The sequence below is a fragment of the Ambystoma mexicanum genome, chromosome 14 (assembly GCF_040938575.1).
Source record: "Ambystoma mexicanum isolate Mex_15411 chromosome 14, UKY_AmexF1_1, whole genome shotgun sequence".
Lineage (NCBI taxonomy): Eukaryota > Metazoa > Chordata > Amphibia > Caudata > Ambystomatidae > Ambystoma > Ambystoma mexicanum.
In genome coordinates this window covers 449,291,888-449,318,710 of record NC_090940.1, presented here as the reverse complement: position 1 = coordinate 449,318,710, position 26,823 = coordinate 449,291,888, and the positions used below count along the sequence as shown (strand labels likewise).

The 26,823-nt window shown below is 47.6% G+C and overlaps 1 protein-coding gene across 1 annotated transcript in view; it reads right to left on the bottom strand.

Moving 5' to 3' along the window:
- DLST (dihydrolipoamide S-succinyltransferase) overlaps positions 1–26,823 on the bottom strand; it is an 851,089-nt gene that overhangs the window by 510,774 nt on the left and 313,492 nt on the right. The gene's annotated exons all lie outside the window — the stretch shown is intronic.

Below are 26,823 nucleotides of genomic sequence, written 5' to 3'. Positions count from 1 at the left end.
ATCCGACGGGCGAGCAGGGGCCCCGTCGGTATCCTCGACGATGTCGTCGTCGTCGTCACCTGCGTCGGGGTCCATTCCGACGGGCTGGCCTTCTTCCACGCCTAGGCCGTGGCTTAAGACCTCGATCAGCTCCTCTTCTGAGGTTGAGGCCGAATCTACGACGACGCCCTGCCCCCCCTTCTTCCCCACGGAGGGTTTCACGGGGGTCCTATTGATGGGCACAAAGGAAGACTCCCTCCGAGGAGGCAGGGAGATTCTGGGCCCTGAGGTCGCCTCCACTGGTGCAGCCACCACAGGCTGAGCCAGGGCCGCCGCGACCGTTTCGATAGAGGGCTTGGTCGGATGGATCAAGGCCTTCACCACCTTAGGTGCGCTCACCGCCTTATCCTTGAGGGAGGGGGCACTGCCACGCTCCTCCTCTGCCTTAGAGCTCGACCGGGGCCTCTCCAGGAGCTTCGCCGGGTGCTCGGCCTTCCTCTTACCCGACCCAGAGCGTTGGCTCGTGGTTGATGGTGCCGGGGAGGGTGCGCCCTGCCTGGCGCCCGTAGAGCCCGACCGTTCGGCGCTCCCGGTGCCAGCGGACTCGCGGTGCTTGGCCTTATGTTGGGCCCCGTCGCCGGGGCGCCCTCAAAGGTCTTAGAAGACCACTCGGATTTCTTCTTCTTCTCGCCAGACGGGCTCTTACCCTCCAGCCAGTTGGCGAGACGTTGATGGCGGTCCTTCATGGTCCGTTCCGACATGTTGCCGCAAAACGCACAGTCCTTCTCCACGTGCGTCTTGTCCTCATGAAGGCAGTAAAGGCAGAAAGAGTGTTCGTCCTCCTTGAAGACGTTCTGCAGCTGGCATCCAGGGCAGACCCTGAACAGCTTTCCGGGCGTCGAGCTTCCCTTCTCCTGGGCCATCTCCGAGACCGGGCCTGAGAAGCTTCTGGAGTCCTCCGAAGTGTAGCTCGACGAAATCTTCACCCTTGAGGGGCACAGATGAATCCGACACGGGTCCCCGTTGATCGGATGTAGGATCGGTGGAGCTTGAGGCTCTTTTGACCGAAAGAATCGAAGTTTTTTGTGAAAAAGCGTGAAAAAAAGCACTAACGCTCGAGAGCAATAGCACGAGGATCCCAACACATGAACGTGCGGTAAAAATCTGAAGATGGCTGCCAGAGGCGGTGCTTAGGTAGAGGGCAGTCATTGGCTGTGGTCAGTATGACGCAGAGACCAGTGATTGGTTATTACTGCGAAAGACAGATCAGAAACGAAACTGATACTGGTTTTTTCTTTACCGAGGATTCCCAGCCTGACGACGGGGAATATTCATGAGCATGTGAATCCATGCCAGACCCCATGCTGGAGAAGTAATGGCTCGCCATTCTTTGAGATGCTGAGACAGCCTGCCCCCCACTGGTGAACTGTGTCATAAGCCTTCAGAGTGGTTTTGAAGCGGTTGTTGCAGATGCTGATGGTACAGAGGCTGCTGCTGGAGCTGATTTGGCACCTCTACCTCGTCCACCACGAGGGAACTTACGCTGACCCCTATGACTGGCCATTCCTCTCGCCTTTCCAAATGGAGTAATAACGAAATGATCTACCCCTCCATGGTTGTCCACTAGCACGAAAAGGCATAGGCTGCCTAGTGGCGGCATCTAAAGATTTTGCTCAGGTTCAGGCCTGCCTAACAGGAGATGCATCGATCCCACTTGCGTTATGCAAGGTGTTGCACAGGTCTTGCATCCTGCTCTCCTCTGAAATGAGGCATTCAGGCACATTAGGTGTCCCATACTGGAGCCCAAAGGGGACTTCTTCCTCCTCCTCTGAACATTCCTCCTCCTCAAAAATCAAAGTGAGGTTCCTAAAAAAATCCTTCTTAGGAAGAGGGACAAAAGTTTTCTCTGGCATAGAAACCGGAAGATTCGAAAGAGTCGAAGGCGTCGACTTGGATTTAGCCAAAACCTTTCTAGGAGGGTCAACGGGGTCTGGCAAAGCAGGCACCACTGGCGTCGACGGCTTCGGCGCCAACAACGTTGCCAACGGCCTGACAGGTGTCGAAGACGCAACCAGTGACAACAACAGAGTCGATGGCATTGAAGTCTTCAGTGGGTGCCCAAAGGCAAGTGCTGGAGTAAGCGGAGGCTGAAGGCGATTTGGCGCAGGAGGGGGAGGGGGGGAGAGAGGAGGCTAAGGCCAAGGCCCAGAAGGACACATAGGGGCCCTGGTCACCAATCTCAGCGAATGTGTGGTTTACGGGACCGTGAACGATTGGACTTCTTCCGACGAGGAGTCTCGCCCCTCGAGTTGTCGATCGAAGCCCCAGCTAGCTGGCCTTTACGGGCTTAGATACCTTGCCTACCTGCAATTTCCCCTTTCGTTATCGCAAGGCCTTCCCCATCACAGACTGACATTTTGAACAAGTATCCGTCTCGTGGCCCTCGCCCAGGCACCACAGACAGACGCAATACGGATCTGTGATAGACACCTTGGAGCCGCACCCCTTAGACTTTTTGAACCCGGAACTGTAACGCTCACCTGGTATCCACGGGGACGTCACTCAGCCTGTTCTGATCTCTTACAACCACGAACCCTTCCCTGGAGCCTACTCGACTGGAGACTGGGCCTGAAACACAGGATTGGTAGAGTTTAACTCCCTATTGTCTCTGTGCTTGAACCCCTTCTTCCCTGGGGTCCAACCCTTCCCTTTGATCTGCAGCTCACCTTGTTTTCTTGGAAAGTGTGCTCTCCGTCCTGCTTTCAACGCAGGAGTGCGTTGATTGATGCGGGCTCGTTGCTGCCTAGTTACTTCACTGGCAAGAGTCCGACAGGTAAGTATAATAAGTCTTTTGAACAGTTCTCTAACTTCGTTCCTTTCCTTCCTTAGATGATGGCCGGCGTCCGGGGCTGGCGACGTGCTGCTGAGATGAGTAGCGCTGAAGGTGAGTGAGAGCACGATGCGACTCTTTCGTATTTGTATTGAACTGAGTTCTTTTTCTGTGTCTTTTAGGTGCGGCAACATTTTCAGCGTGGATGCCGGTTATGAAGAAGAAATGCGTTGAGAAAGCGCGGTATGCGGCGCCTCTAGATGTTTCCACTCTATCCTGGAGTGTCTTTTCCCTCTTGCAGATGGATGGGAAGTTCTAGAGACAGAGTTCCCCCAGAGCGGCTGGGATTCAGGTAAGCGTTTGAAGCTCGTACATTCTTTGAAAATAAGCAAAGATTTGCTGAATGCTTACTTCTGCCTTTTTCTGTTCTTTTCCCTTAGGAAGCGACGTGCCGGGATGGGAATGACACCGCCGAAAATGCCCGCAGAACAGAAGGAGCGATGACTGATGGGCAGAAGCGCTGCAAGGTAAGGCTGTTCCTAACGGTGTTCTTGTAGGAGCTGAGCGCAGAAGAAAGATGCAGGCCTACTGGAGACCGATCCGAACACGGCGAGTGTCACGCTGCAGCTGCAGAAAACACAAAGCAGGTTTCTCAGCCTGGGCGTGGCTTAAATAGTCTCTGGGTATCCAAGGTGTCTCTGGGCTGAACCACACCCAAAAGACTAGACTGCACATGCAGTTCTGGAAACCGAAATATGTGGGGGCATCCATCTTGTCCCCATCAAAGCACTACAAGTCCAATCCCGAATATTATCCTATGGGAGTGCGTCAGCTTGGTGCCACAAGCGCCAAGTCTGACTCCAAGTGGATCTTTGGAGGGATGGAGAGGCCCTTGAGGGCCATGTAGGTGATGGTGGCCTGGCTCCAGCCTGACATCTTGGAGGGCTGGCGACATGAGGGTCAGGAATCATGACAGGCACAAGGAGTCGTTGGGGTGGAAGACGAAGACATTGAAGAAATTCAAAATAACAGTACTTCAGAAGTACGAGGCACGCCGAGATTTACAAAGCAAACACCTTTGCAGATAAACGGAACGGAGGCCAACGGCTGCCGTGCATGCTACTTATAACATCCGATGGATGACCTCACCGTCAACAGAGGCCTTTGAGGGACATCGACTCTACGCCATCGACGAAGGGCGCACTCTGACGAAAAATGTCTAAAGCAGCAGGGCTGTGGACACTACTTGTCAAAGATGAGGGATGCGTTGGAGGACACAATCCATTTGAAAGAGCACATCGGGCTCTGACCTGTAAACCTCCACCAGGAGCCCCTCCACGACCAATCATAGCTCAGATCCTTAACTACAAGGATAGGGAGAAGATCTTATCCCACTCGAGGCAAGGTGGCACAATACAGAGAGCTTTGGCAAACCTGGCGGTATACCCAGACTATACCCTCGAGGTCCAGAAAAGCAGGGCCCATTTTTCATCTGTCAAAGTCAGGCTCCTTAGACCAGGTCTAAAGTACATGTTGTAACCGGCACGAAAAAAAAGTCCTTTACAAAAATAGAGCCTGGTCCTTTGACTTCCCTGAAGAAGCAGATGCGTGGATGGACAAAGAAAAAATTGGCCCTCTCACAGATGGCGGCGACGCCTCGACTTAAAGGAGGCACTCTCGAATTAACGCCTCACCCAAGAACTTAGGTGGAAAGAGTCGTCACCCAATCTTGATCAAGATTTTTCTTCTCTGACTTGGCCCAGCTGAGCACCCTAGTACATTCGAGTGTCAGAATGAAACAAACTACTTTTCCAGGATAGCAGGCAGCACTTCACATACAGCATATGGCAGGACCCACCTTGAGTAAGCAGCCATGACTCTTGCATGTGAAGGCCCAATCCCGGGCTGCTACCTACCCGCCTATATTTTTCCTAGGGACACTTGTTTCTGCGCCCATCCGCTGCGTGTAAGCCTTCAGGAAGCATACTGGAGGTGGACAGGAAACGCAGACATGCCTGAGCATACGTAGGCAACAATGCTGGGCGATTGTTATTGTTTTCAGTTAAGAAAATTGGGGAAGTTATTGGGAATCTGGTTTTGCCTGCACCATTGAATACACTAATAAGCCATCCAGTGCACCTGGCCCACCGCTTTAAATGTACTATCAGACAAAGGACTGCTGGCCCTAGACACAGAACCTGGGAGATAACCATGGAACGTCAACTATACACAGCCCTTACAATGAGGTGGCATAATATAGGCGCATGGTCCAACACCCAGGAACCTGGCAAATCAAACAACCTGATATGGCCAACAACCTGAATCTGATCACTTGAAACATCCGAGGCCTGAAATAGCTTTGTGAAAAGGAACCGAATCTACACATACCTACGCAGACACAAAATAGACGTTGCCTTCCTACAAGAGACCCACCTCACTGTAGATAAACAAGCCTTAATCGCCAGAAAGTGGGGTGGGCGTACCGTGGGCTCCCCATACTCAGGATATGCCTGCGGTGTGCTAATCTGGATAGCTCCTACAGTACCTTATAAAATGACCCAAAATAAAACAGATGACGAAGGCAGGATGTTGGTTGTACAGGGATTCCTTGAAAACGCTGATACCTGTTTAACACATATGCCCCCAACCATGACTCAGCTGCCTTTTTTCAAACAATATATCCATGCCTTGGGCCCTACCGACAGGGAGAGATTATATGAAATGAAATATTTTATTTATATCGCGCTCTTACACAATTGTTTCAGAGCGTGACCAGGCAAAGGGAGGGGAACAGGGGAGAACAAAAACAACGATCTTACGAGGCCCAGTGACATTGAGAACACACAAGTGCATGGGGAAGGGAAGAAGGGGGAAGTGCATGGAAGGGGAGAGAGTTGGAAAGTGTGGAACAGAGAAGAGAACAGAATAAACAGTAATAGATAAAATAAATAAAGGCAGTAAACAATGGTAGTGCAGCCGGTAAGTGGCAAAGTGATGGGTTAGTCAGATAGGGTATATCTGTTAAGTGCAGAAGAAGAGTGGGTGGGGGGACAGTGTGGGTACAGATACAGGCCCAGGTGTAAGGGATGGCCCAGAGGCAGTGCAGGAGGGTGGCAGGGTGAGCAGGCACCTGGCCCCCAAGGACAGAGGGTGGCCAGGTGCATGGTGCCAAGAGAGAGCAGATTAGTGTGGGAGAAAAGTGGCAAAGGCAGAAGCAAAGAGGTGCTTCCAGAACCAGAGATGGTTCTCCTCAAGTTTCAAGGTAGCAGGGAGGCTGTTTCAAAGGGAGGCCCCAGCCGAAGACAGATCTACCCCCAGCTCGTTTCTTTGAAAAACAACTGACCCTGGGGGAGTTAGAAGTAGAGGAGCGAAGGGCTCGAGAGGGGAGGTATTTACGGAGAGATGGTTGAAGGTATTTTGGACCCAGGCCCCAGAAAGCCTTACGGACAATGCAGAGGGTTTTAAATGTAATCCTTGCATCCACTGGGAGCCAATGAAGGGATTTCAGAGCTGGAGAGATATGATCACAGGGGTTGAGGCCAAGGACAAGTCTTGCAGTCCTGTTCTGGATTAGTTGTAAAGGGCGGGGAGTGGAGGCAAGTAGATTTAGAGAGAGGCTTTTACAGTAGTCCAACCTAGAGAGAACCAGAGCTTGGGAGACAGTGAGCATCTGAGGGAAGCAGAGGAAAAGCAGAGTACCTCTAAGGAGGTGAAGTAAGAAGTTTGACTTTTTAGAGACATCAGATATGTGTGCGGAGAAGGAAAGTGTGGAGTCAAAGATGACACTGAGGTTCTTAGCCTCACAGGTAAGGGTAGGAGGAGGGCCAAGGGAGGCCGGCCAGAGAGTGAGGGGAAAGGATGGTGAAGGAGTACCAATGAGGAGGATCTCAGTCTTATTGGCATTCAGGCAAAGATCGTTGGCAGTACGCCAATTTCGAATGGTGATTAAGCAATAGGAGATGAGGGAAGGAGAGGCGGTAGTTGAAGGAAGCCTGAAAATGAATTGGGAGTCATCAGCATAGCACTGGAAATTTGAGCAGAAAAAGGAAATGCAATAGGCGAGAGTTGCCAGGTATTGGTTGAAAAGCCATGGCGAGAGGCTAGACCCCTGGGGAACCCCACAGGTAGAGAGGGAGATCGAAGATAGGAAGGACCCAAGTTGTACCAGGGAGGGTCGATCAGAGAGGAAAGAGGTCAGCCAGGCCAGAGACTGATCAGTGATACCCAGGTTGTCACTGAAACGATTGGTGGACCGTGTCGAAAGCAGAGGAGAGATCAAGGGGGAATGTTAGAGTCAAGGTTGGAGAGCAGGTCTTCACAGATGTTCAGGAGGACAGTTTCCGCGTTTCTGGCAGCTCTGAAGCCAGATTGGTGGTCAGGTCATGGAGAGAGCCAACAGAATCGGAATGAAGGTTAAACAGAGATGGCAAGCTTTTCCAGGAGCTTACCCAAAAAGGGAGTAATGGCAATTGGGCGATAGTTAGCTGGACAAAAAGGATCAGCTGTGGGTTTCTTGAGGAGAGGATGCACAAGGGAGTGCTTTAGAGGGGAAAGGAAAGATTCAGAGGCAAAGGAGAGGTTGCAGAAATCAGCAAGGGCAGGAGCGAGGGCATCGACGTGGTCCTTAATGGTTTTAGAGGAACACTGACAGACCTGTTTTGATGAGGCTTCCAAAGATCGGACTTCTCTAGCGACCTCATCAGGGGCGAAAAGAGGAAAGAAGGAGAAAGAGATAGCGAGGGTAGCTGAAGAAGGGTCAGCAAGCAGAGAAGGAGAGGGGAGATGGGGAGCGGAGGAGAGGGTGGACAAGATGTCCTGGGTTTTAGAGAAAGTGTGAGGCAAGGGCATTGCAAAGAGCCTGGGAGGCGAGAGGCGGGGTAGAGACTGCAGCAGGGTTGGCCAGCTCCTTGCAGATTTTAAAGAGTTCGGCCGAGTTGTTTGCTGCCGCAGAGATGCGGTCTTGAATGTGGACTCTCTTCTTGGTGCGGACAGAGTCGGTATTGCCTTTGGACCGAGGGGACGGGGGGGGGGGGCAGCGAAAGCCTCGACTGACGCACGCTTCATGGGCCAGATGTCCGAGAAGGTGGGTAGCAATCTTGGGGTAGGCTTGGCTTGAGGGGAGGAGTGGTGAGGGGAGTAGAGGGGGAGACCAGAGGAGATCTAGACATCAAGTGTGTAACCAGCAGAGTGGGTCGGGCAGGAGGGGAGGATAGAAAGGGAGAGTGAATCGCAGAGGTCGCAAAAGAGCGTAGAAGAGAAACAGGAAGCATCAAGATGGATGTTGAAGTTAGTTTAGTGGTTGAGACCAGGAGGGAGGTGGAGAGGTCTGCCCACTCAGAGAAAAGATGTGATTCGACCAGGGGGCCAGTAGAGAGTAGCAACAGTAAGAGTGGTTAGGAGAAAGAGAGAGCCTGCAGACAAGGCATTCGAAAGAGGAGTACGTCTGACTGGGGATGGTAGAGGCAGGAATCCACTCAGAGAAGATATGGGCAGGAGACTTCAACTGCGTTATAAACTGTCATGACCCTTGCCCCTGGCCCTCACTGGCAAGTCACCCTTCCAGTTAGGGCCAGGTCAAAGGCCTTAAAACCTCATCCAAGACTCTCTTGGAGTCAGTCCTGGCGCCTTTGGCGCCAGGTTCATAACCATCATGAAGACCAACATTAGAATGGGACTATTTACTTGGGACTATTTAACTTGGGGGGCGGGGGGGGGTTCTGCCAACTTGGAGGCACACAGTTACAAGGAACTGAGCTATGCGGTCTAGTCTTTTGGGTGTGGCGGGCCTGGGACTACTTTACCTGGACTACTTTGGGTGTGGCAGGCCTGGGAATATTTTACCTGGACTACTTTACCTGAGACTATTTAAACCACACCCAAACAGCAGAACATGCTTTGCGTTATTCTGCTGTGCGCAGCGTAACACTCACCGTGTCCAGTTCTTTGATGCCAGTTTACCTGAAACCAAGGACCTGCAGAGAGAGAAAGAACACTACGAAACTTACCTGGAACAGTATCCTGTCTTCAATCCATCGCCGACTTCAGTTGCACTCACCTGGAATGCCATAACCTGGAAAAAGGAGAAAGAAACACAGCATTAGTAAGCGTTTACTCACGTTTCCTCCCGAATGAAGAAAGCCACACAATTCTTACCTGGGTATTCATCTCCTCGTCAGTATCATTGCTGGAACATTACGGCGCTCTGCGGGGAACATCGCAACCTGCAAGGAGAGAAAAGACACAGGTTAGCAATATAGAAGGCGAAACAGCGCTGCGCACCGTGCATTACTCACCGGACAGCATCGCGCAGACCGGGCTTTCGCCTACCGGCCCATGCTCATCTTCAAACTGCATGACAACACCAAAATACCTTTCCATACCTAAAAGGAAAGAAGCAAGACATTATTATTCGAAGTAAGAGGAACATAAGAACTGCATATAAAGACTGTAAAGCAGCAAACCTACGGAGTCGCAGCAGGCCTGGATTCCCACAGGGGGGCTGCTTGCACCAGTTAAGTAACTTAGTCGCTGCTCGCCCCCCACATCTACGTGCCCCTGCCACGAGGAGCAGGACAGAGAATCCACCTTTTACAATATTAAGACTAATCTTTAACCAGAAGCCTTACCAGGGGAGCGGGAGAGGGTTCGAGAGTGCAAATCATCCAACCAGGGCTGGGGGGCATCCCCGTGGATACCAGGTGAGCGTAACATAAACCCGCTATTGGATCAGTCTGTTACTAAATTCCATAGACGTGCCCTGGAGGAGACTTCAACTGCGTTATAAACTGTCAGCCAGGTCTCTGATAACACTTTTGTCATCCGTTAATCTCCTAGACATATGGCGAACGCTCCACCAGGATTCGAAACATTTGCACTTTTCACCACTGCATGCCGTTCACATCAGACTAGAAGACTTCTTTGTTGGAAGAGACCTAGCCCCTGACCTTATAGAGGTGGAATGTAAGAGCTTGGTCTTATCGGACCATGCCCCCATCTTACTGAAGTGGTGGTACGCACCTCCTAGACCCACTATCCTGACATGGAAACTCAGAACTGAGGCACTGCAGGACCCCCCCCCTCTTTCGCGACCATATCCAAGACAGTATTGCACAATACTTCACACATAATTCTGACACTGTCACTGGAGCTGGCACCCTTTGAGAGGCGATGAAAGTTGTCATTAGAGGCACAGCCATTGCCAAATCTGGAGGCATACAAGCCTCACTATTCAAAGAACTTGCCTCCATAGAAGAAGCACTACAAAAGCTTCTACTTGTACGCCGACGATACACTGCTTTATTTTCACAATCCCGAAGACAACCTGGAACTCATCATGGAGGCTCTAGAGCACTTTGCACGGTACTCAGGAATTACAATTAGTAACGACAAGTCATCCCTTTTCCCGCTAGCGAGCTTAACCAAAACGTTGTCACGACCACCTTCCAGCTCTGGCTTTGCAATGGACTGACATATTTAGATACCTAGGAATTAACATATATCATGACCCAACGTTAGAGCATGCCAACACCACCATCAAAGCCCTAGACAGCGTAAAACATTTGATGGAAGTTGTGGATCAAATGACCCCTCTGACTAATGGGCAGAGTTGCCCTTTTGAAAATGGTAGTACACCCTAGGCTACTACATCATTTTGTGAATGTCTCATACAATATTCAGAAAACCTTCTTTTAAAAACCCTAGATTCCCTGTGTAGAGAGTTCCTATGGCGCAACAGTAGATGCAGAATAGCATTAACCTCCTTACAAAGACCCCACGAGGAGGGTGACATCAAGGCCCCTCGAGTCATACTACATGGCAGGACAACTGCAGTTTGTGGTGGGTTGGCTGGCAGACGAGCCCACCGCAGGCGCCAAGCTCCTTCAGCCCCCAACACCTACTTACTTTCTCAAAGAGCTATTATGGTACAAAAGACCACGGCCCACTGGACACCCACACCTTGCATCGTTAGTCATCCTAATGTTGGACATGGTGCTGAAACCAATGGGTCTGTCGGATCAATTCTCAGTGCAAATTCCCTAAGCCTCACTTGTTCCCACTGCAACCCAGGCCTGGTTGGGCATACGCTTACATTGGGAACCCTGTGGGGTCGGTACTATGGAGGACCTGAAGAACCGCACCTCCTTTATATCCTTTAATGTACTAACAAACAACACTGGCTTACCATGGTCAGTATCTGTTGGAACTGCACCCTCCAGAACATAAGGCGTATATGGCCAACATATAGAGAAACCATGGAAACACATTCAGTAATTAACACATTGTATCACATAGCAGAAAGTGGGCACGCAATATCCAGGATATACGACTTCCTACTGACTAGCAGGCGCAAGTGGGAAGAGGACCAAGGCGCCCCGCTCAGTGATACAAACTGGGCAAAGATATTGACGTATCACAAGAAAGTATCCTGAAATGCCAGACTGCAACTAATGTTTAAATGTTTAACTGTGGTCCTCATGTGGTCCTCATGTGGTCACGCAGACACACGTCAAAAAGTAAAAAGTAAGACGCTACATAATCCATTGTTGTAATTGGATGACTGACATATCCCAAGCACAATTGGTCCCTGTGGCGTCGTTGGTCGCACAGACGTATTTCATCCATATTTTCTTCCAAGATGGCGGCATGGGTCTGCTGCTACGGTGCAGTCTTTCCTTTCCCTGCAGACAGGAAGTCTCTGCCCCATCTGCTGTGCACAGAATATCAACCCTCCTTACCAACGCGCGGACGCGTTGCTACTCTGCTTTACCAACGCTTTGTAAGTTCGGCTATCTAGACTTGCTTACTTTCTCTATACTTCCTTTTTCCTGCGTATATTGTTCTCAACCTCTGCTCTTCATTTCAGACCATTCCAAACCCCGGACCAACCTCGCACGATCAGACTCACTTTCCCTCGAACTCTGCTTCCTTCGATCTACAGCCACATACCCGCGAGTTCCGCTCGCAAATAGACTTTCCTTTGCGACGGCAGCTAACTGATCGTACAGATAGGGACGAAGCGAACAAGCACTCTTAGGCTTTCTTTAACACCGAACTCTTCACACAGAAAAGCTCTCATCGTCTTTCCTCCCAGGTACTTTCCCGTTACTTTCAGTCCTTGTCCTTTCAACTTCCAGTAATCATTCTCCTTTTTGTCTTTTCAGCACTGTTGCGCGAAACAACTTCCTCCCGAATACCGACACCATTTCTAGATTACATTCCACTCCAAATGGTATATTACCTCAGTTCTCCTACTACTTTTGTCACTTTCTACTCCTCCTCATTAAGTAATTCTTATCCTTCTTTTCATTGTTGCCCAGCCCGAACATTCTCCGAACACTCCTGATGGAATTTTCATTAAGGACCACCACTTCTGAGTAGACGGCATTCCGGATTCAACAGGGTTTTATTCCCCGGAGGGTTTCCCTGAGTCTACTCTCCCCTTTTTGACTGTTTAGTCGTTGAAGGGGAAGAAGGGGTTCAGGGGGGTTCTCTATATCATCCTCATTCACCGACCCATTCACTGACCCAGATCCACACAGAATAGACCTACTATTGGTGAGTACTCTGTAATGGTATGCTCGAGAATCTTGCAGTTTAAATAATTGTTATAATGACAGCAACGTAATACTCAAAACTTCAATAAAAATTGTTTTAAGAAAAAAGATTGAATATAATCTTTATTAGAATGTTACTTTCATTCGCATTCATTTTTTTTCTTTCGTTTACATTTTTCCAAATAATCCTAGATTTAGTGTCTTCTGGTCTCGGTGTCAGCCAGGGTGATCTCCTCACTGACACACGTGAATACCTAAATGATTGATTTCATTCATTCACTGTGGGGATTCTTTTGTAAAACATATTTATATTCTACCCCAGCAACCACTGATTACAGGGGTAATCCCTATTTGTTTTACAAAGCTTAACACCTCGTACGATTCTGAACTTGCAGCCCTGAAACACACGTGCGGAGATGCAGAAACAGAAATGGCAGACCCCAGGCTCATAAAACTTAGAGAGGACTGTTTTTTTTTTTTAAATCAGAGGTTTAGGACAATGCCCCATACAACATGGACTGTCTACAAAAAATGTCCCAACTCCTCTCAAAAACTCACCCTTAAGGATCCAAACCTGTGTGTTTAGAAACCTTACAAACTACCCTCCTCGGTTGCGACAAATGACACTCACAATTCCTTTTGGAAAAATATATATATCTCTATGTTTTATTGCAAAATTATTTTGTAAAAACTTTTTTAAAAAAGTATATCCACCACATTGACTCATAATGTGCTAAACAAAAAGGAGACTAAAATAAAAAAATGAACAACAAACTCAAGAAGTGGTCCTAGATTAGGACCCAAGAAATTCCTATAAAGTCTATATACTTGTGAATTAGAAACTTGTGTGGTTGCTATCAACACTAGAAAACAAAACATCCAATTGCATACTAAACAAAACACATGACATAAAATATATCATTAGCATCTTTGGTAAAACCACAATTCTGATGTCTAATCTGGAATCTCCTATATAAGTAACGGGATTCTTTCAATAATTCTAAGTAAGAATCAGACCCCAGGCTCACCCTCCGACAAACTGGCTTGTCGCCTTCTCCAAAGGCAATACTGACTCTCCATTCATTCCAAGAAAATGGCCCACACCCAAGCTTGCATTCCAATGCATTGACCACACACTTCACTGCAAAAACTCAGGACATCCTGAGCAGTCTCTCTTCATCCCCCCCATCGCGCTTCCACCTATGGCCTCCCATCCTTCCTCTGCCTTTCTCTCCTCCCCTTTCTCTCCTATCACATCCGATGAGGTCACAGTTCCCATGTGTTAAAATCACAGCAAAAAGGGACTTTTACACAATAAATCGTGGCAAAAAGGCTGCGATTTTGCTGCCTCAATCCATGTAATGGATGCGGAGGACACCCCTGCAAGCCCCGCTCCCCTTAAATGGCATAACGGGTAAACCTTTACAGCCGCATTTTTGTTTGTCCTTTTTCTTTCTTTTTTTTCTAAAACACTGATGACTTTTTTGCCGCAAGTTTATTACTGCACACAAAGGTCACTAGAGTTGTCTGCTCTATGAAGGTATCCTCTAAACAGGTCTCCTCCTGCTCTTCCAGAATTATTAACAATATTGTATCTCTTGCCCCTGCACTTGCTGATTTCTGCAATCACTCTCTTGCTACTGGGTCTTTACCCTCTTCGCTCAAGCACTCTTGTGCGCCCCTCCCTGAAAAAACCTTGCACTAATCTCTCGTGTCCGGCTAATTACCGCCCCATCTCCATTAACCCCTTCCTTGGGAAACCTTTGGAGAAGCTGGTCTTCCCCCAACTGACGCAGCATACTGAGCTTGTCGGTTGCCTACACAACTATCAATCTGGATTCAGAGCATCCAAAGGCATGGAAACTGCTCTCTTGAACACCTGTGAAGAGTTACTTAAATCTCTGGACTCTAACTCTCCAGCTGTTCTCATTCTACTTGATCTCTCCTCTGCATTTGATACTGTCAACCACTCCATCCTCCTAAAACGGCTCCACAATACCCTTGGTATCTCGGAGCAGGCACTGGCCTGGCTGACCTCCTTCCTCAATGACTGTTCCTACCGGGTTATCCTGGGCTCTTTCTCCTCCCTCACCACTATCTGGCGTTCCCCAGGTTTACAACCTTTCCCCTGGCTCTTTAACATCCATCTTACTCCGGTTGCACACCTAATTTCCATTTTCTCTCCTTACTTCCAGTGTTATGCACATGACAAAAACTCTTCTTCAAACGTCCCTCTGATCCTCTTCTTACTTCCTCCATCATTCCTGACTGCCTATCTGCCATCCAGTCCTGGTGTGCCTCAAATGATCTCTGCCTCAACGCCAGCAAGACCGAGATCCTTCCTATGGGAACTCCTGCTCCCTCTTTCTTCCCTTCACTCTGGCCACCTTTTATGTGCTCTACCCCTTCTTCATCTGAAGCCAGAAACCTTGGAGTAATCTTTCACTCCTGTCTTTCCTTCCTCCCTCCCTCACATCCAGGACCTTGTCAAGAAGGCCCACTTTCAACTCCACCTCCTCAAAGGAATCCTCACTTTTCCCCAGAAGCTCATTGTCTCTAGAGCTCTGGTACTCTCTAGGCTGGACTGCTGCAACAACCCATTCCTTAATCTACCCTCTTCCTCTCTACGTCCCCTCCAGCTTATCCAGAATAGGGCTGCAAGTCTTATCCTTTACCTCAAGCCCAGGGACCACATCTCTCCAGCACTAAAATCTCTCCACTGGCTCCCAGTTGCTTCAAGGATCATATTCAAATCCCTCTGTATCATTCATATTGCTTTCTAGGGCCAGGGACTATGCTATCTACATCTGGCTCTCACCAAATACCCGCCCTCCAGATCTTTAGGCTCCTCCAGCGCCAACTCTGCATGTCAAGCGCTTCTCTAAAAAGCGAGCTGGTGGCCAATCTCTTACCTCGGCCGGCTCCGTCCTCTGGAACAGCCTCCCCCTTCATCTCTGTCTAAAACTGGAGCTCCCCAAATTCCAAAAGCTACTCAAGACTTTCCTTTTCACTTCCTCCTCCCCCCTCTCTCCCTCCCTTGCTAAACCACACAGATGCCAAGAAATCTCCTTGTTGTAGCTGGGACAACACCTGTAGTGTGACCATGCATAACGTCTGTGCCTTGAGGAACTTGCTGGGCACCCTCAGATCTACTATCTGCCTCCAACTCCCTGACTTGTACAGTGACTTTTTCCTTACAAGGGAGTAGACTCCTGTGCCCAGCTCGTCATTGGGAACCTCCTCCACAGCACCCTTTTGCTGTAGAGCTTGTATTTCTTGAAGCAAGAGGTGTCGCAACTTTTCGGGTTTGTGCGCGGGATTAATTACCGGTAGATAGTCCACGAACTCCAGAGAATGGCCCTGCTGGAGGATGGATAGCACCAATTTGTCGGTCGCGATATAGGTCCATTCTTCGACGAACCCTGACAGTCATCCTCCCACTGTGGTGCTGAAGAGGGAGGACCTGGCCCTGGACTGGTCAAGCCTGTTTGCCGGACAGGCCCCTAGATTGGGACCTTTTCCTGTATTGGTCCCTTGACGAGTACTGGGTCTTGTAAGAGGAGGAAGACTGGTTAATGGTGCGGTTATCCTGCCATAGTGCCCTTTTTCTGAACGAAAGGACTGGCGCCTTTGCTATAGTGTTCCCAAGGAGTGATCGGTTTCTAGGTCTGTTTATCGACTGTAAGGCCTCATCCACCTTCTTCCCAAAAAGGGCAGATCCTTCAAAGGGAATATCCAAGGCCCAGGACTGCCCATCAGGTCAAAAATCTGTGGCCTTGAGCCAACCCTGCCTGCGTAGGAACCCTCCATTCCCAAATTGGTGCGAAAACCAGTATCAGCGATGTCCACAGAGACCATAATGGCATGGTCTGATGCCAACTTGCCTTCATGGAAGATGTACAACGCATCCTGCTTCTTGTCATCTGGCAGGAATTCCAGCAGGCTACCCAACTTGTACCACAGGTCGCGATCGTAACGTGCAAGTAGGGCCATTGAATTAGCATCCCCGATTGTCGTAGCCGCTGTGGTAATGATCTTCTAACCAAAGGCGTCAAGGCGTTTGCCTTCCGTGTCTGGGTGTACGGAGCAGGATGACAATGGGTTAGCCGACCTCTTTCTGGCAGCCTCAGAGACAACAGAGTCTGGTGTGGGTTAAGTGCAGAGGCAGGCAGCAGCCTCTCAGGGCCTCTGTAATTTTTTTCAAACAGGTCTTTCTTAGCCCGGGCAGACGCGAGATGCGCTAAGGTGATCAGGCCATCCTCCCAGACGTCTTCCAACAGCAGGATAGACATGACAGATTTCCTGTGCTACTCTCTGCGCTGGTACAGCACACTCTCCTTTAACTGCTCCTCTGGCGCAAGGTCAAACATAGTGGCCGCTGTGGTTATGAGCGAGTGGAAGGCCCCTACTTCATCGGGGAGCGAGTCCCTGAGTGGAATGTCATCTGGTTCCCCATCAGCTGTGATGACATCAAATTCATCAGTGTGGGTCGAGTGTGTGGAGACCACGTCATAGGGGTCTGCGTCTGTCCCAGTATCCGACAGCCTCTGCAGCACTGAATGGTGCTTACCCCTTCTGGTGGGGACAAGGGACGTCATCCATTTCCCTGGAAGGCCCGGGGACATCGGTGTGAGGTCACCTATTAGGCTCTGCAACCGGGGTTGGTACAGGCGGCCATTGATGCAAGGTTGCCACCAGAGTGGTTAGAGTAGATATAATGCCCAGTGAGATGTCTCTTTGTGGAGGCAGCAATGGCTCCTGTAGACTGGTGGCTTGAGTTGAATGAAGAGGGGGTAAAGGTGGTAGCCTGATCAGGCTTGCCTCATCCCACAGTGAACTTTTGGGAGGCGATGTCCTGTGTGCTGGCGATGACGACAGTGACATGATGGCCTCCTACTCTGCTTCCTCCACATCCTCCAATTGGTTGAGACTCTGCTCCGACAGAGCAATACCACCCGGCAGCAAGGCCACCCAAAGGTTAGGGAATGATGCCCGTGGACAGGCAGTTGTAACGCTCACCTGGTATTCACGGAGACGTCACTCAGCCTGTTCTGACCTCTTACGACCTTGAACCCTTTTCTGGAGGCTATTCGACTAGAGTCTGGGCCTGAAACACAGGGTTGGTAGCGTTAACTCCCTATTGTCTCGGTGTGCTTGAACCCCTTCTTCCGCGGGGTCCAACCCTTCCCTTTGATCCACAGCTCACCTTGTTTTCTTGGATAGTGTGCTCTCCGTACTGCCTTCAGCGCAGGGGCGCGTTGATTGATGCGGGCTCGTTGCTGCCTTGTTACTTCACTGGCAAGAGTTCGACAGGTAAGTATAATGAGTCTTTTGAACAGTTCTCTAACTTCGCTCCTTTCCTTCCTTAGATGATGGCTCGCGTCTGGGGATGGCGGCGTGCTGCTGAGATAAGTAGCGCTGAAGGCGAGTGAGAGCGCGATGCGCGATACACCCCTTTCGTATTTGCATTGAACAGTTCTTTTTCTGTGTCTTTTAGGTGCCGCGACATTTTCAGCGTGGATGCCGGTTATGAAGAACAAATGCGAAGGGTAAGCGCAGTATGCAGCGCCTCTAGATGTTTCCACGCTAACCTGGTGTGTTGTTTCCCTCTTGCAGATGGATGAGAAGTTCCGGAGACAGAGTTCCCCCAGAGCGGCTGGGATTCAGGTAAGCGTTTGAAGCTCAAACAGTATTTAAAAATAAGCAAAGATTTGCAGAATGCTTACTAATGCCGTTTTTCTGTTCTTTTCCCTTTTCCTTAGGAAGCAGCATGCCGGGATGGCGAATGACATTGCCGAAAATGCCCGCAGAACAGAAGGAGCGATGACTGATGGGCAGAAGCGCCGCAAGGTACGGCTGTTCCTAACGGTGTTCTTGTTCTTGCAGGAGCTGAGCGCAGAAGAAAGATGCAGGCCTACTTGAGGCCGATCCGAACACGGTGAGTGTCACGCTGCAGGTGCAGAAAACGCAAAGCATGTTTCTCAGCCTGGGTGTGGCTTAAATAGTCTCTGGGTATCCCAGGTGCCTCTGGGCTGAACCACACCCAAAAGACTAGACTGCACATGCAGTTCTGGGAACCAAAATATGTGGGGCATCCATCTTGTCCCGATCAATGCACTACAAGTCCAATCCCCAATGTTATCCTATGGAAGTGAGTGAGTCTGGTGCCACAACTGCCAAGTCTGACTCCAAGTGGGTCTTTGGAGAGATGGAGAGGCCTGGAGGGCCATGTAGGTGATTGTGGCCTGGCTCGAGTCTGACATCTTGGAGGGCTGGGGACATGAGGGGCAGGAATCATGACAGCCGTCAAGGCAGACACTGCTGGTGTGGATGTCGTTGACGAGGGTATCACAGCCGTGGACATAGATGCGGTTGACAAGATCCTCGTGGCCGTTGACGTTTTCATCGATGACGCAGTGGTCGATGACGGTTTCGTCGATGAAGAGGTAGTTGTGGTCGTTAACGGCCGTGGCAAGTTAGTTGTGGCTGCCGACTGCTTCGTTGACGAGTTGCTGATGGACGGCATTGATGGCCTTGGTGTAGACGACCTGGAGGTGGGCTTGGTCGTGCCGATTATGACGATGAGCCACTTTTTCGACACTGAAGTCAAAGAGTGGTTACCAGATTGTGACGTGGACTTGGAAGAAGTCGCCTTCCTGGGGTGATGGAAAGGGCCTTGGCTCTCCTCCCCTGCCGACACCCCTTGGGGACTGAGCTTTGGTGTAGACCGGTCCTTGTGCGAGGATCCGGGCTCGTCGCTGGGGGGGTCTTTATGCCTCTTCTTGCTGGTGGCCTGGACTTCATGCAACCAAGACATCTTACTAGAGGTGGTTTGCTGGTCCGTCCTGTCCTGCCCTAACAAGGCACAACTCTGTACTGAAGTGGGGTCAGAGGACCCGCCCGTGTCCTCCAGCCATGTGATGACACAACAGTGACAATCCCTCAGCATCTTGTTGGAAAACGATTGGCAGATTTTGCAGTCCTGGATGACATGGTGAGGATGAAAGCAGTAGAGGCAGTCGTCATGGTGATCCTCCACGCAGACATTCTTCAGCCCACAGCAGGCACAGGCCTTGAATAGGCTCTTCCTTGTGGATTCCGCTATGAGGTAGGCAGGAACGGTCTACAAAGCCAGCACTGTCGCCGAAACCGCCGGACGCCAAGCAAACGTCAAAAAAAATATTTTTCGTGGAAAAGATTTTAAAATTCCAAATTATTCGTAGAAAAGTTGAGACGATTTTTGAAGACTCCCTACACTAACATACTGTACAAAATGTGAAGATTGACGACAGGGGAGGAGTTAAGGGAGTTGTTCCTATTGGCTGTGAGCAGTATGACCAGAAATAACTATGATGGAGCACAAAAGTGACAGAAAGTTTCAGGTTAAGTTTAAACTGCTCTATGTTACAGAGGATTCCCAGCCTGGCGACAGGGAATATTCAATCCATGTGAATTTATAAAAGATCCAATGCTGAGGAACTATGTCCTCATCGTTCTCTATAATGATCTCATCAGTATAAGGTTGATCGTGGTCCAAATCTTCCTCCTCTACAGGAGCTGTCCTAAACGTTCCTTTCCTTTTTACAATATCCATTTTCCTTTTAAATGATCTGTGTGAATACTGTTCTATTAAGGACTCCATTGTATTCATAACTCTTTAAGACCATGCACCCCCATGATTTTACCCCGTTATAAGGTTTGTCTGCTAGCTGTGTATTCTTCCTCTTATTCCCCTTCAGGTTCAGAGAAAGATATATCCAGCCCCTTTATACTAATGACACAAATAAGTGTGGCTTCCTCCTAAATGAATGACGACAAGGGTGATTTCACTAAAGATTTTGGCGTTTAAGTTTTAACCTTGTGCACTGAAGTGAGCTCATATGGTGCTTTGTGATGAGCGTTAGAAAACATTTACTTTTTGCACCTTTCGATATATAGCCATCTATAGAACCTGTGGATCTATGTGATTTGGTCAAACGTATTTGTACCATTTTTTACCATATAAAAATGCGGGGGAAGGAGGGCCTTTCCCCCGCAGCCCCCTCACCTTTCTAAATCTACATTTGGCAGTAAAATGTGGAAAACCCTTATGAGCAAACGGGCTTCGAGTAAACTGGCCTGGGAGGAAACAGTGTAGTTCCGAACTTGTTAAAGTTCATTTCTAAAATCAGGTCCGTAGTGGGGGGGGATGAGGGGAGGGCAGGTGGACGGGGAGGGGGGGCTATAGGAGGCCACCCAATTTATGATAAACAGGGAAGACACAGGAGTTAGCCAAAACCCAATCAAAGTAGAGTGGAAGAGCAGTTAAGGCTTAATCAGAGGAAGCATTTGCGAGTGGTCTATGGCTACAATGAGTCCACACAGTACACCAATAATTTAAGTTAGTCCGTAAGTATATGACCAAACACATTATTTATTAGGCCTTTCTAAATACACCAAGTAGAACTAAAATTACGGTAAGTAATGTTAAGATGGACTTCTAGAACTTGCCTGGTGGACAGATTTTAGGAGGCCATCCTAGTGGTGATGAACATGGAGCTCTAAGAGGCCAGCCAAAATGCAATCAAGGTATGTGGATGAGCAATCAAGGCTTAGTCGCAGGAGAGTGGGGCTAGGAGGCCCTGCATGCGTCCACACAATATAATACAGAATACTTCAATTTAGACAGTCAGGTATGAAAATACAGCTATTAAGGCCTTTAGAAGACAATGAAAAATGAAACTAGCAAGTAGTAATATCACAATACAAATATATATACAATCACCAGTATGTTCACTTATTATACTTCATCAAATAACTCAACCAAGCAATGCAAGTAAGTAATGCAGATTCATTATTATGATGGGAAACATTCACAAGTACAATATCCTAACTTTTGAAGTCCAAACCTTAAGATGAATACGGCCTTGTGCCCAAAAGACACAGGGTCCAATACAACGTTTCTCACAGGTATGATTTCTCTTTAAAAGGGATTTAGTGGGCTTGTGGTGGTGATTGGTTTCAAACTATCTAAAAAGTTCAAAAACAATTCGCCCTAGGATAGGCAATTCTCTCTTTTCTTCCAGGCACAAGACTAACCCAGGGGCAAGATACCGGACCCAGGTTTTATGACCAAAGGTGGAGATAAAGGGACTTGTTACCAATGTTATCCTAGCACTGGTGCTTACAAACCCAACCCCTGACTCCGATTTTCCCAGATGTTATGGATAGTCTGGGGGTTGCTGGGGGAGCTCAATCTTCCACCCTTTGTTTAGCCGAGAGGTGGCAAGGAGTTGTGGACTCAGGGATTCTTCTGCTTGGGTACAACAGCAAGATGCAATCCCAGTCTGCGAAGAAATGTAGAATCCAACCATGAGGGCCTTCTTAGGATATTTCACAGGATGGAGGAAGCCGAGCTACAGCAACAATCAGTTTGCAGGCTACGGCAGGTGTCCTTCAAGGCACGGCAGGTTCCCTTTAAGTTAGGAAGCTGGAATTCCGGGAGAAGGTGACTTGTGGTACAAGCGAGCAACCACCAAAGTTCCCGACCCGAATGCAAAATGGCAACACTTCTGGCAAGGTAGCCCAACAGAGAGCTGATCAGTCCACCAGTGAAACTTCTGAAGGCGGCTCTGAGAAGGCTGGATCCTCGAGAAGGCATTAAGACTATTTGATCCCACTAATCCAGGGGCAGAAACACTGCTCAGGGTCTTCCAAGATCAGGCAGAGAAGCAGGACTTCACCGGGCCAGATACTTGAGAGGATGTTGGGCCACTTCAGGAGTAGTCTTTGGGTCGTCAATGTTCTGCTCTTATTCAAGGGATTCTTGGCGCTAACGTAGATCTGAAGAAATAGCTGCTGAAGTCTCCCTCTTATCCAAACTCTGAGCTGGAAAAAGTCCAAGCACACCAATAGTAAGGATATGCACCATTCAAAACAGCCAGTATTTGTCCAATAAGAGACAACTACTGGTTTCCAACAGGAAACATGCCAATATCTTTGTTTTCAGACAATGCAGTTTTATTATCCACAACACCGCAGGGCAAAACAAAAACTAAGATTCTGACATCCTACAGAAAGAACAAACCTTTTTTTACCTACTATTGACTTCTAGCTAAATTGAGTTCAAATAGAAAATTCAGATTTGTACGAATACTTGGGTGTACAGTTCAACCAAAATGGGGGTTGGCGCTCCCATACACAGAAATGTATGCTGACTATGACTGGGCGCACTGGGGCTCTTCTGAGCTTCTGCAAAACCTTTGCGGGCTCTGTAATCGATTCTACTCTAGAGGTAAACAGGGCCCAAACACAATCAGGTATTTCGTATGCAGCCCATATCTGGGGTATTCGTGAAATACCCAAATTGAAAGCTTGTGAAAATGTTTAAGAAGCTGCTTGGAGTACTGATGAGAAATTTGAGCATGGCTGCGAACCTGGAATTAGGACAGTCCAGCATTTCCATCATGCACAGCTATAGCCTCTTTTACTTTGGGTTAAGTTATGGACTAATAAAGAATTAAAGGAATACAATGGGGCAATGATGCATGTCCTTGCGAACAACCATGTTAAACCCTGAGCATGGTTTTACCATGTTAAGGAAGTCTTAGCAAAGACTAGCCTAGATTCCTTTTGCTATAAAACAGAACTATTGGTCCTGGCTGATTCAGGGAAGGTAAAGGTTTTTTTATTGGGATTGGGTATTAACGGATTGCTTCTGTAAAAATTAGTATAAGAAACATAACTAAACTGGTACTAGGCTGCGAGAAATATCCCTCCTGGATCTGACAAACAGATGCAAGAAACTGTTATGTATAACTACGCTTGGATAATTTACCCTTAAATATTAACACCAGGAATTGGTCTACACAAGCCAATTTCGTGCTGTCCGATGTGTGGGACTGAAAGGGAAGATGAATACCACTTCCTCGTTTTCTGCCCGCTCTTACGGCAATTCATAATAGGACGGCATGTTCCAACCCTAACGGCAAATTACATTAATACTGGGGTAGGGGCCCTTGGGTTTGCATAAAAAACCCAAATGTATGTCTAGGGTCTATGAGATTTCTAGCTACTTACTCAGGGTCTGGATTTGTTGTATCAAATACTGTAAATCATAAATTATAGTAGGACTTTTAGTGATTTGCTTATTGCCATCTTTCTGGGTATTGGATATTTTTATATGCAAGGCTTTGCTTTTATGTATACATTAGGTTTATAATATTTGTCATTTTTTGTTCAGTTTCTTTGCTGTCTTTATCCATTTTAGTCTAACTTGCTTTTAGGGTTCGCAGTCCACCGACAGAGCACCGGGCCACACACCCTGCGCCACACACCCTGCCCCACACACCCATGAAAGCAGCAGCTTTACCAGCAAAGTGCATGATCTTGGAAAGATTTTCCTGGCCTGGAAGAAGGGCAAACTTCAATGTGGCCAAAAAACAAGCACAAATCTTGTGGCACGGCCATTTTAGAGCACTCGTCACGTTAAGTAGCCATACGAAGTAAACACAAATGTGCAGTCCAAAAAGAATGCTAAAACTGTAAAAATGTAACTGCTACACCAGCTTGTCTTTAGGCACATATACAAGAAACCAAAAATTCCATGTGTAAAAAGTACCCTCATTGCACTGCACACTAAGTTTCCCAGTACTGACAGTCTAAAGGAGTGGAGATCTTCATTAATTCAACCAATTACAGAATGACATACATGGCAGTAAATGAAAGTCTAGTGGTTACGGAAAAGATCCCAAGTGGAACTCTCATTCATTCCATTCAGGGTAAGGCTGGCCAGCTTCTCTATCCAGTAGAGCTCTCTCTGGTTTAATTTCTTGCCAACGTCTCCACCCCTGGGTGGTCTGCAAACCAAATATAATACATTATTTTTTTTTATTAGTATGCAGAAACAGCATATTTAGCAAGACTATTACCATATTTTTCATATATTTAATTTATCCTGATAACGTACACCCTTTGTTATTCTTGGCTTTTTTTTTCGCCAGTTACCTTCCTCTTATTCTCGCATTCCTTCCATCCTTTTTTCTCTATAAGTCTTGCTATCTCCTCTAAGAATGCTATCAAGGCAAAGATTAGTTTGTTCCTTTATCCTAGGTGCATGGTACTCCACCATTCATCTACAGTATATGTGGAACATTCATTTAATAACTTCCCCAAATGTCTTGTTCTCTCATCTTGCAAACTGGGGCACAAAAGTACCAGGTGTTTTATTGTTTCTTCTACGGAGTTACAGAGACAGCATAGGGGCTCCTCATGCGGCCTCTCTCCTCTTTGGTACAAAGTCTCTCTAGTTTCCCATTCGTTGAGTCTGAAATTCATGAAGATTTTTCTCCTTTTTCTGCATGGGAATTGTATCATGTATTTCGGGAGTTCATTTAGTTTCTTTGTTTCAAAGGGAGCATTTTTCATTCTTTGATGTGGTCTTCTATTTTCTTGTGTTTCAATCCAATCCAGCATTAGCAAGTTTTTTTTGACTGCATCCGGATTTTGCATCAGAGTTTGTGTACTGGTGTTTAGCTGATTTAAGATGTTTATGCAGGATTCTTTCCATTTTCTGAGTATACCGTCCCTCTCTGGAACTTTCTTTTGCTTTAGTATGACGAATTGCGGGATGTTATCGTCATTCACAATTTTCCTATAGAAGTTGAAGGCGTTCCACGTGGTTGTTCTCATTGAAGATTGGCTTAGTTTGTATCGCATAGAGCTTGTCGGGAATCCCTTTGGCAATTTAAGGATCCTTCGCCAGATGACATGTTCACATCTTGTCCAGAATTCACAGTTGATTCCAAACATGGTTTCCGTTCCGTACGTTAGGGTCGGTATGATTTTGTTTCTGTAGAAACGTACCACTGGCACCATTGAGAACTTGCCATATTTTGCGTTGATCTTTGCTGCTTGAGCCTCAAGCTGGTTACATTTAGACACTAGCTTTTTAACCACAAGTTTGTCACATATGCTTGCACTTAAAGTTACTCCCAGATATTTGGCTTCTGGGACAACTCTAAGTACATCATTGCCCATCTTCCATTTAAATTTGCGGGTCTCTATATGGCTGTCAGAGCCTTGAAGATTTTTTTAACACCAGAATTTCTGTTTTCAAGGTGTTAATCTCCATCTTATTGGTTTCCATGCAGATCTTTAGGGCTGTTAGTTTTCTCTGGAGACCAATTGGAGTATCATCCAATAGTGCAATGTCATCGGCATATAGGATCATATTTATATGCTCTTCATTAATTTTTGGAGGAAAAGATTTCACTGTACATAGCGCGTCCCCAACGTCGGATATAAAGAAGTTGAATAAAGTTGCTCCCAAGGGGCAACCTTGTTTAACACCACGAGTAGTTGGTATGGGTGCTGTCAAATGTCCTCTTTGATCTAATCGTATCTGGACCGACATTTCAAAGTGCAAGGCTTTGATGGCTGCCATTAAGTCTGTCGGGCATCCTTTTTGGTTCAGTTTTTCCCATAGCATATCTCTGTCCACTCCGTCAAACGCGTGGACAAGATCAATGAATGCGATGTATATTGATTTTTTTTGTCTTATGGCCTCCATTTTTGTTAAATTTAAAATGAATAAGTTTAGGCTACAGCCAACACCTTTAACAAAGCCAGTTTGTCTTAAGTAAATCAGCTATTTTGGTATTGTGGATCCATGCGTTTAGTTGTTTTAGTAATTGGCTGGCAAAGAGTTTCCCTACTACATCTAGTAGGGCAATGGGGCGATAGTTGCCTGGTTCCAACCTGGAGGCCTTTTTGAATATTGGCACTATTATCGCTGTTTTCCATGTTTTCGGGATCCGTCCTAAGCCAGCTACCATCTTGAACAGTTTGTGACAGAAGTCCGCCCATTCTTCTGGATTTGCCTTTAGGATGTAGTTTGTCAGGCCATCGGATCCAGGCGCCCGAGAAATGCTTAGTTTTTTGATGTTATTCAGAATGTCGTCTCGCTCAAATTCAAGTTCCCATCCTTCATTTGTTTGTTCTTTTGGTGGATAATCACCCTCATCATTCTGGAAGAGTGCGGTGTAATGTGTGGTCCATTGCAATTCCGTTACCACATTACTCAAACTGGCAGACTGTGGCATCTGTACTTCATTTATAGCTGCCCAGAAGTCCCTTGAATTTCTTTGGGCAAGGCGTTGCATCATGTGTTCCGCATCTTTTTGTACCATTTCCGCCTTGTGCCACTTTAGCCAGTTTTTGAATTGCATTTTTTTTTCTTTTTCTCTTTATATTTTTTCAACTCTTTTTTTACTTTGAGCTTCTTTAATTCGTAGTTGTTTTCTCAAAGCTCTTTTCCTTGCAACCACTTCTGTATCGTATACGTGTTTCGTCAAGATTTGCTTTTTATTTTTTCCCTTTTGGGATTTGTATACTTGAAGTGTTTCGTATTCAATTTGTTTGTTCTCGTTGCCCCATTTATACAAAGTGTTTGTGAGATCCTTTATATTTGCACTGTTTAGA